General features: G+C 46.9%; 1 protein-coding gene across 2 annotated transcripts in view; it reads left to right on the forward strand.

The window, feature by feature from the left end:
• Positions 1-11,410, forward strand: part of tshz3b (teashirt zinc finger homeobox 3b) — a 34,563-nt gene that overhangs the window by 18,700 nt on the left and 4,453 nt on the right. The window lies entirely within an intron of this gene.

An 11,410-nucleotide genomic window follows, 5' to 3' on the forward strand; every position in this document is an offset into this window, starting at 1 on the left:
TGAGGGACCTATTGAGATGTAATATACTGGTGCTCTCGTAGGAGGAAGTGGTTAGAGAGCATGTGGGCAGAGGTTATGGTCTGTGGTACGGGTGGATCGTGGGTTTTAACCTCTCTCTTTTTTGTGTGTGTTCCCATCTTTGCTGTGCTTGGGGATGTGTGTGTGTGTGTGGTGTGTGGTGTGTGGTGTGTGTGTTAGTGTGTTAGTGTGAGTGTGTGTGTGTTGTGTGTGTGTGTGTGTGTGCGTGTGTGTGTGTGTGTGTGTGTGTGTGTGTGTGTGTGTGTGTGTGTGTGTGTGTGTGTGTGTGTGTGTGTGTGTGTGCGTGTGTGTGTGTGTGTGTGTGTGTGGGAGCATGCATGGTCCATGTTATGTCACCCAGCAGCCGTGATGTCTGGATCAGTGGTGTCATAATTACGCATCCTGTTTACATCCTATTGTGTTTCATTTCAGCACGTAGCGCACAGCACAGCACGGCCCTGCACAGCCCACCCTCCCCTTCAGTCCCCCAGCCCTCCCCTCCTCTCTGCCTCCCTGGCTGCGCGTTGGAGGCTTCTCTGCTACGTTACTAGGACAGTAGTCAGCCCTCTGGGCCAAACCCCTCCTCCCCTCACCTAACCTGGCATAGCCTCACCCTATATAGCCTCACCACCGCTAGGATAAAGGACACAAGGGCAGGAGGGGCGGTGGGCTCACTATCACACACACACACACACGTTTAAACCACTGTTTCTTTATTTTTGTTTAGCAAACAAACAATTGTCTGGAATTCTGCAGCGTTTATAGCGTGTTATCCATGCTCGGGTGGTTGTTCTGAACAGCATTTCATATGAATGCAGATTTAGTGAATGTTGAGTGAGCTGGAATAGGGATTTTTATAGAAATAGGAGCCAAGGCCTATTTGTAACTCTGGGTTAAAGCCTCATTAAGTAGGCCTACATGGCTTACCACTGTAAACAGTTGAATATTTCTTAATGACATCGGTGGAATGGCATTGATATACAGTACATGTGAACCTCTGCCCCCCCCCTCCAGCCTCCGCTCTCTGCTTTTCATTAATATCAAGTGATTGAGCGGAACATTAGCCGATAAAGCCCGGAATAAGATGACACATACACCACGGCTGGAGGAATTAAAGCATAATATAACCACTCGGCCTTGCACACAGAGCCCTTCCCGTCAGAATGGGTGACATTTTGATTTCCAACGTTTCTGGCACACCAGAGTGGGATGCGCGGAGTGATTTCTCTTTTAAGTGGGGAGATCGTTAAGTGATTGTTGGGGTATGTCCTCGCCACACCCGCTCCCCCACCCTCCCCAACATAACACCCTCTATACCCCAAAGACCTGAGCTATTGATCTCATCTGCACTCAGGAAGTGGGCAGGCTCAACAACAACAGAAAGAAGGGGGCCCAGTGTCTCTTTAAAGTCTCAGTCCGGTTGGTTATTTTCACAGGGAGCTGAGAGCACATCACTTTTTATTAGCTTCATAAATCACCTTTGTTGTCAATCAAGCCACGGAGAATAATTGGATGTGGTTGAAGCCTTGCGTGATGGATTATAAATCATTCAAGATTAAATTAAAAGATAATGCACAAACTTAATGGTTTGTGTTTTGCAGTCTAAATTGCCTCGGAGCGCTGCTGTTTTCTAGCTTTATTGCCAACCGTCTTTCTTTCCTCTAAAACCCTACGAATTTCAGACCTTTTATTGCTCAACGGCCCAGCTAAAGTTTCCCATTGCGGTTGGTGGTGTGTATGAGTGTGGTGTGTGTGAGTATATGTGTGTATGTATATTTGTGTGTGTGTGTGTGCCCATGCTGACATGCGTGTTTGTCAGTCACGGCTCCAGTCCAGCCCGCAGCTCAACCCTGAACGCTGCTCTGCTTGTAAATTTAGCCCGGGCAATATCAAAAGCAATCAGGTGCACGCTATCCTTTCTGGAGCGTCATCCTGCGACTAAATCAGAATAAACAAATGTCTGCATTAGGATGCAGTGGGGCCCAGAGCACACAAGCAGATTAGACTTGACACAGCCTCAAACAACCACAGCTTCTCAGATGCTGGAGCTCTCTCTCTCTTCCTCTCTCTCTCTCTCTCTCTCTCCCTCCCTCTCCACCTTTACACAAACCCAATAACGAAAGAGACAAGAGTGTGAGTGTGTGTGAGAGGGAGAGTATAAAGAGAGACAGAGGAGAGGGCTGTATCCTCCACATTAGTGGCAGAGCCGGCGATTTCCCTTTCTGTCCGTTTGTGTTCTGACAGATTTGGCATTATCATAATCGCCCTCCCGTACATGACGGGACGTTAAAGTGATGCTGTCGTTTTATTTACGGGCAGGTCGTCCCGCGCCTCCCCTTGGCCCGGCGCTAACTTCCCCGGGGCCGAGCCGAGCCGAGTAGGTCAAATGACATCTTTTGATCAGGGCTGTCCAAAGAGATCAGAGGAGACTGGCAGGTAATGGATATCCAGTGACAAACCAAATCTAGAGCAGGGATGGGAGCTGGGAGCTAGCGCCGAGTTGGCTGCCACTTCCCCATTAGGACTGCTCTCTCCTCCCTTTCCCAGGGACTGCAGACTGACATCTCCACCGACCACCTAAATCACAGAGCCGACCTCTCTTAACACTGGGTATTATGGTTTGGAAATAGCTATTATTTCCCCTCTAACATTTTTGTTCGAGTCTTTGTGTGTCCTTCTGTGTGAGTGTGTTTCAATGAGACAAAGGGATATCAGGGGTTGTATTCAGTGTTCTCCTCTTTTAAGACATGTATTTTCTGTTTGTTTTATCTGTCTCATACTTGCCGTTTGAGTGTGTATTTGTGCGTGTGTATTAATATCAGTGTGCGTGGGTGTGTGTGTGTGTCTTCAGAGAAAGTACAGCAAGGCCCCAGGGATCGCAGCAAGCCAGATCTGTTCTCTCCCATTACCCAGCAGCCCTCTCTAATGGGAGACTGACACAGTCCTGTGATTCTGTTCTGAGTTGGACTCGAGCAGAGAGGGGAAGGCAGGGCAGTACAGGGAAGGATAGAGCAGGGAGGGGCTCCAGGCGATACCAGAGGGACTCCAGGCGATACCAGAGGGGCTCCAGGCGATACCAGAGGGGCTCCAGGCGATACCAGAGGGGCTCCAGGCGATACCAGAGGGACTCCAGGCGATACCAGAGGGGCTCCAGGCGATACCAGAGGGCTCCAGGCGAAACCAGAGGGACTCCAGGCGATACCAGAGGGGCTCCAGGCGATACCAGAGGGGCTCCAGGCGATACCAGAGGGGCTCCAGGCGATACCAGAGGGGCTCAGGAGATACCAGAGGGGCTCCAGGCGATACCAGAGGGGCTCAAGGAGATACCAGAGGGGCTCCAGGCGATACCAGAGGGACTCCAGGTGATACCAGAGGGGCTCAAGGAGATACCAGAGGGGCTCAAGGAGATACCAGAGGGGCTCAAGGAGATACCAGAGGGACTCAAAGGAGGTACCAGAGGGACTCCAGGCGATACCAGAGGGGCTCAAGGAGATACCAGAGGGGCTCAAGGAGATACCAGAGGGGCTCAAGGAGATACCAGAGGGACTCAAAGGAGGTACCAGAGGGACTCAAGGAGATACCAGAGGGGCTCAAGGAGATACCAGAGGGACTGAAGGAGATATAGATGAGAGATGGTGGTAATTATTTATCCTGCTCAGCCCTGGTTGGACCAGCAGTCCCCCATCCCTCCCTCCCTCCACTCCCTCCCCTTGGGAACAGATGACTGTGACCTCTGGTTGCCCTGTGCTTTAGGAGTGTGACTGCTCCAAGTGGTGCACATCTGAATAACAAAGGGAAGCTGGCGGACAATTTGCTTGAGATCATCGTCTCTGCTTGATAATAGTGTGTGTGCTGTCTGTTAGTGGGCCGTTTGAGACAGTGCTGGAAGTGATGCGGGCGCACAGCTCATAACCCCACCCCCCAGCCCACATCTAAATGTCAGGGGGTGATTCCATTGGCCGCCGTCTCATGTAGGGCGCATCAGAGAGCGGCATAGTAATGGATGTTTAGGGAGTCAATTATCATAACCCCCTGGCTAGATAGACTAATATACACAGGCAGTTTGTATGGATATGAAGAGGTCCTTTTTAGTATTGTTGTTTAATATAGTATAATCACATTCTCTGTGAACCACTATGCCTGTGCTATGGGTGTGCCAGACACGGTCTCTGTCAGATACTGGCTAAGCATTTTGAAACAAGTCTATTCTAGTTGCAGCTGAGGGAGTGTGTGTGAGACAGAAAGAAACGGTCATATTTGTTGTATTTCTGTGATCCTCTAGCCAACTAACTGTCTCCCCAACAGGCCTATTTTATTTGTTCATTTATTTTAGTTTCTATTGAACCTTTATTTAACAAGTCATGTGACGGGATGGATGTGACGGGATGGACGTCGGCAGAGAAAAACGCTTGTTCTCATGATTCGTGCCTCCTCTACAGTTTGCCAGCATTTCATACAACAGAATTCACACAGAAACCAGGTCTCTCTCAGTCATTCAGGCCAACTGGGGAAATGTTGACCTTGTCTCTGCCTTCTGTAGACTTCACGGTGAGATTGTCTCTCAGAGGGAAGTCCGTTCAGAGCTGTGTGGTGTGGACCTGTCTGAATGGGGTCATTTTGAGCCCGTGTGTAATTTTGAGAAACACGGCTCTCCGTGCCACTTCTCAGTGTGTCTGACAGTCTGGGATTCACTACGGAACTACTCCCGTGGTTTTAGTGGTGTGTAAAGAAAGACAGGATTCTCGCCGCGTTTCGGGTCATCCAGAATAAGTACAAATCAAATATAGCAGGGGGATTTGTCAGTAGCGCTGTTTTTTATTTGTTCGCGGGGAACGCCTCGACTAACACTGCGTTTATCGCTGAGCGCCTCGGCACCACGCTCCGCCACTTGTCTGTGAACACGGAGCAAATCAAATCAAATATAATTGTGCTTGTCACATGCGCCGAATACAACGGGTGTAGTAGACCTTACCGCAAAATGCTTACTTACAATCCTATTAACCAACATTGCAGTTCAAGACAAAGAGTTAAGCAAATAATTATTAAATAAACTGAAGTAAGAAATTCAATGATGGAAACACAATAAAATAACAATAATGAGGCTATATACAGGGGGTACCGGTACCGAGTCAAAGTGCGGGGGGTACAGGTAATTTGTACATGGGGGGAGGGGGGGGTGTATCCTATTTGTTTTGTTGAGAACGCGTCAGTAGAACTCTGTGGCGCGTCAAGGCGTGGAGACGGGCCGGGGAAGCACCCTGGCGAAGGGATGGCGACGGCAGGGGGCCAGGCATGTAGGAAGGCACCTGGAGCCGGCGGCACGGCGAGGCACGGTGTGTAAATACGCTGTCAGCCACTCTCCAGCTGAGTGGCATGAGCAGCCGATTAGCCGCTCTCGCACCGGTGTTCATGCATAATCTTACAGTTCCACCGTACTCCCTCCGCCTCCGCTCCCGCCGACACCCCGTTACCAAACCTGTTCTATCTCCCCTAATCCACCACCACTCAGATATACGCTCCCCTCGCCTCATCATCACACAGCCAAGCACTGGCCGGCCCGCCAGCACAATGCATATGCAAATACTCTACATAATACCTTGGGCCTTTTCCGGTGCTTTTGATATGTGTCCTCATGTCACCGATTCCTTTGCATTCTCTCTCTGTCTCTCTATCTATCTGTCTCTCTCTCTGTCTATCTGTCTACATCTCTCTCTGTCTATCTATCTATCTATCTATCTATCTATCTATCTATCTATCTATCTATCTATCTATCTATCTATCTATCTATCTATCTATCTATCTATCTATCTATCTATCTATCTATCTATCTATCTATCTATCTATCTATCTATCTATCTATCTATCTATCTATCTATCTATCTATCTATCTATCTATCTATCTGTCTCTCTCTCTCTCTCTCTCTCTCTCTCCCTCCCAATTTAAGGAGCTTTATTGGCAGAAGACACATATGTTTACTTTGCCAAAGCAAGTGAAATTGATCATTTAAAAAAAGTGAAATTGACACTACAAAATGAACAGTCCACATTACACTCACAGAAGTTCCAAAAAGAATGAAGACATTTCAAATGTCATATTATGTCTATATACAGTTCTTTCTCTCTCTCTCTCTCTCTCTCTCTCTCTCTCTCTCTCTCTCTCTCTCTCTCTCTCTCTGCAACATTGCTATTTGAATCCATCTCAATAGGTCCTGGTGGTCTTGGGCTGTACAGAGATGGCTGGTTAAAGTAGCCTTTCCTTTCGGAGGCAGCGTTTACTTGTAGCCTTGGAGAGTTGGCTCCATTCGTCAGGCGTCTGGGTCGATGGGGCGTCTCTCTACGATCGATGGCACGCCTCGGCGATCCCTCGCCTCCATTCTCCCTCGCTTCAATCGCTCGCTCCGGCCAGAAATGGCCCCTTACCCACCTCCCTGCCACACACACACACACACACACGCACGCATGCACGCACTCTCACACACACACACACACACACTAGAATACACACTAGATGAGAACACACACAGCCGCCCAACCAATTTGTCTGTGCATGTCAAATCGCAATAATTAAGCATTATTGATCTCAGATTCAATTAACTTCATTAACGCAGGTCATGGCAGCGGCGAGTGGCGAGCGAGAGGAGAAGGGGAGGTATAGGATCTCATCAGAGGGGATCTGAGGGGAGGAGAGGGGAGAGACAGAGACAGGGGTCTGGTGCTATCTCATATCCTCCACGACCACACTGGCAGTGTCAGTTTAAGGCTGACACTGCCGTAAGCTAAATTATATCCTTCTAATGATATCATTTAGCAGATAGGCCTACTGCTGTATTGGAGCTAACTACCTCCCATTATGAAGGTGGGGTTGGGTGCTATATTTAGCATCTTTCATTAGCAACCAACTAGCACTTCTTTCCCTTTCCACCTTCCCCTCGACACAGAAAGGTATTCATGGTCCTGCAGGTTTTTTGCTCCTCTTCTCCGTTCTGACCAGGCAAAGTACGTTAACTCGGGGGATATTTGATTGGCTACCGTGATGATTTCATTCCTGCTTTTTTTTTCTTTGAAAAAAAAAAAATGCTCCCATGGCACAGCCCCCGGAGAGAGATGGCTAATCAAGTCACTCTCGTCTGATAAAATGTGTCCCGTGGTCTGTCTGACACCGTCCCTCAAATCAAAACTGTGAAACTGATGAAGGCATGTGACTACGGACCCCCCACCCCCACCCCACCCCCACCCCCACCCCACACACACACACATGTCATACATTCCACAGTTTCACTCCTAAACAGTTCTGTAAACATACTGTAATAGAGTGCCTGTGTGGATGATTTGCCTGTGAAGTGATTATGTAATGATGATGAACTGTAGTCCTAACAGCATAATTCTGGACTAAAACGAACCCTTAGTGTTTGTATTGACTTGTATACAATCATGTCAACCAGAATTGACCTTTTATGGAAAGAACTTTTTCAGAATCATTTGCTACTCAGTTATAACAGCAACTGACTGAATGTATCAAATGGTAAAGGAAGAATTAGAAGACTGCAAACAATCCAGTGGGGAAAAAGGAGTTATTTAATTGATCATTTCCCCTTAAATATCCCCAAATGATATAACGGTTCATGAATTGACATTTGACCTGACACGATGTCAGATGGACATGACATATAATGGAAATACATTGGGGGCTCAGAGCTGGATTGTTTGGACATGGAATCCTTTGATACAGATAAATGCGTTATTTTGATAAGTAAACTCATCGTTCTGCGTTCCGGGGTCCCAATCCCAAAAGCACACACCTCTCCCCCCATTTCAAAAAGCCATTCTCAATGGGTCTTCTCTTTTAATATCCCACTGCAAATGAGATCAAACTCTCGTCCTCTCTGCTGCCAATTAATTCAGAGGTTATTTTCACTCGCTCTCCCTTCTTTTCCACCCATCCCGTTCTCTAATTAAAAGAGCACCTGCGTGGCAGAGCGTTTGGCACTGCCTGCACCAGGGCTGAAAGCTCAATATTGGAACACACATCCACGGCCACTTTAGGGGCCCTGTGGCCTGGCGCCGGTCCAGAGGCCTGTGAGATGCTCCCTGTGTGGCCCCAGGTTTGAGGGCTTTCCAAGACCTCCCTCCTTCCTCTTTGCCTGTCTTCCCTCCTACCTCCATGTCTATTCCTGTCTTTCTCGCACTCCCTCTACTCTCTATGCCTTAGGCTAAAAGCTGAGGTTTAAGTAGTAGTCGTACGCGGTGTGTGTTGCATTACATTCCGTCTCCATTTCACTTTAATGCGAGACACACGTAGACAAATGCAAAATAAAGGAATCATTCACAGAATCGCCTCCCTTTCTCGTTCAGTATCTCTTTCATTGTCTTCTCAGGCACACACACACACACACACACACACACACACACACACACACACACACACACACACACACACACACACACACACACACACACACACACACACACACACACACACACACACACACACACACACACACACACACACACACACACACACACACACAATATTGTTTTTTGTTCTGTCAAGTTCAGGTCAAGGTTAGTGTTTCGGCTGGTTTGTTCACACTTGCGAGGGAGGCAGGAGGTTCAGTAGAAAAATGACTTGGCATTGGCACAGAGAGAGGCATATTCTTTTTGCCTCTCGCTGTATTTTCAGTTGCACATTTTAATTACATTCAAATCAGTGTTGTAATGATATTGTCAGTGAACTATACATTTATATTTAGTGCGGTAGCAAAGGTTTCACTGCAGAGTTATTGGCTTAGGTGTTAAAATGACCCTCCCCCATGCCTTCCTTTCTCCCTGTGTGTTTTAATTACATTTAACAGCTTTATGTCTGGGTTCTATTTTGAGGAAGGAGATTTCACATGGGTGTCTGGCCTCGATGTGAGTGCTGTTCTGACTGCTTCCTGAGCAAAAGCATTGTTCTCTTAAACAGCTGTCGTTTTGGCGGATTCAGAACAGATGGCTGCGTGCGTGCGTGCGTGCGTGCGTGCAGGCGTGCGTGCATTGCATTGCATGATCAGGGTTGCTGAGGGTTGTTGAGTTGTGTGTGGTATTGGATTACATGTTAAGATATCCCATCTTTTGTTGCTCCGTATTCCAATTGTGCCTTTCTGAGCATTGCCGCGTCTGTTCACAAAATGGCAGATGTCCGTTATAGAGGATGATGCATCTAAATGTAAAAGTCTATATTGTCTACTCCGGATACAATAATCGTGTAATCCCTAAGAGTTATGTATATACATTCTTCAGAAACGTTATAACACGTTAAATCGACATGCTTCCAAAATAATTGTCGGTAAGAATAGGTTTCCTTCTTATCCAGGAGTTGTTAGACAATGTATTATGTTATGGATACATCCTAGACACTAGTACATACAAGGCAACCGATTCCAACTTGCTGCATGCTGATGTGTGAGATTGAACATTAAGCAGCCCGCTTGTTCAGTTGAAAGGCTGCAGACTGCCTGGAGGCACAGTGTTTTTACTGCAGCGCAACGCCTGGGAGCTGCTGCGTGTTTCAGTGCATCTGTTTATCCCGCGGCACCACACTGCCAAAGGCAACAGAATGAGACCCCTGGCGATGACAGAGATTCTTCCCCGTGTCTGGGCTGATGCGGTGTGCTCAGACCTTCAGTACCGCTCCGAGATGGAAGTCAGCGGTAACACTGCTGGAGCGTGTTGTGTGACATGGCTGGCAGGTTCTGGAGATAGCGACCCGGTTCTGGAGATAGCTACCTGGTTCTGGAGATAGCGACCCGGTTCTGGAGATAGCGACCCGGTTCTGGAGATAGCGACCCGGTTCTGGAGATAGCTACCCGGTTCTGGAGATAGCGACCCGGTTCTGGAGATAGCTACCCGGTTCTGGAGATAGCTACCCGGTTCTGGAGATAGCTACCCGGTTCTGGAGATAGCTACCCAATGTCAACAGATATAACTGTACCTTTTGAAGAGGCTGTGGCTTTCCCACGAAGCTCATAAGTTTTAGCAAATACTTTCCGTTCTTTTAACTTTTCTAACTTGACTTTTTATGAGAATGAATATAGGAAGGGCAGTATAAGATATAGGTTCTCTTTGCAACGTTGGATAGTCATTTGTAAAAAAAATAATAATAATCAAATAGACATATGAATACTGTATATATATATATAGTGACTGCTATTTTTTTTTGCTATAGCACTATAGTGTCCCGTATTAAAGCGGATATATAGGTTTCTTATAGATAATGTTCTGACTGTTGAGATATATTCAAGTGACCTTTAGGAGTTGTTGATGATGATAGAAGTTTGCAGCGACACACCATAGTCAGTGTCATTCTTGTCCTTAGTTTACATACCTGGACAATGTGTGATGAACTGCTAGGAATCAGCAACGGTCAGGAATGTACAGAAGTAGCCCAATGTCCTGTCTATCATCTCTGCTTGTCTTCTAGCCCACTGTTTTCTGGCAGCCTCCATCACAAAATAATAGATGTGCGTATGTGTCTGCACAATGATAGAAAGTGCTTTTTTATTTGTGTGTTTCCATCTCACTGCAATCCACATTTGATTGTTTTAAACAGGAGGGATTTGAATATAAATTGAAAGCATACTCTCCAGGCTAAACTGTAAATAATAACTCAACTTTCTCATCTTTTGTAATTGAAGTAAATGTGTTTTGCTCGGAGAGATTTGTCATTGGAAACGTACATACATTCATTTTTATTTACGAATAGGCGAGCCTGTGCTGTGTAATGAGTGAAAATGCATGCTTAATTTAAATGGTGAGCGTGTCTGTTAAGAAATGCATTAGAGGCTGAAGAAGAAGCGTAAGACATATTAATTGACAGACAGGAACTGCTGTCTCGGAGGTTGATACAAGTAATTTATTACTTCAGAAACGAATGCCACCTCCAGAATGTGCTTCATTAATTTCAAATTTAGTTTTAATTTCAAGCTGTTGCCCCTTGAGAAGAATAAGGTGGCAAGTTGTGTTTGAAGAGGCATTTCCTCTCCCTCTTCTCTCTCTCTGTCTTTCTCATTCTCTGCAGTAAAGAACAAAGGGGGTGGGAGGGAGGGAGGGAGGGAGGGAGGGAGGGAGGGAGGGAGGGAGGGAGGGAGGGAGGGAGGGAGGGAGGGAGGGAGGGAGGGAGGGAGGGAGGGAGGGAGGGAGGGAGGGAGGGTGGAACTTTATTCCATTTGGAAAACAATGTAAATGCAGCGGGGAAGTTGAAATGGAATTACAGCAACTGTTTATGATATGAAGTAGTCTCGTCTGTGATCGCTTTGTTTTTCTGAGATGGGAAGAACATTCTAGGGCTTTGTATTTCTATCGGCTGTCTGATTTGCAAGGCATCGCAAGAATGTCAAATTGGAGATCTTCATCA

Source organism: Oncorhynchus tshawytscha, linkage group LG04 (assembly GCF_018296145.1).
Source record: "Oncorhynchus tshawytscha isolate Ot180627B linkage group LG04, Otsh_v2.0, whole genome shotgun sequence".
NCBI lineage: Eukaryota > Metazoa > Chordata > Actinopteri > Salmoniformes > Salmonidae > Oncorhynchus > Oncorhynchus tshawytscha.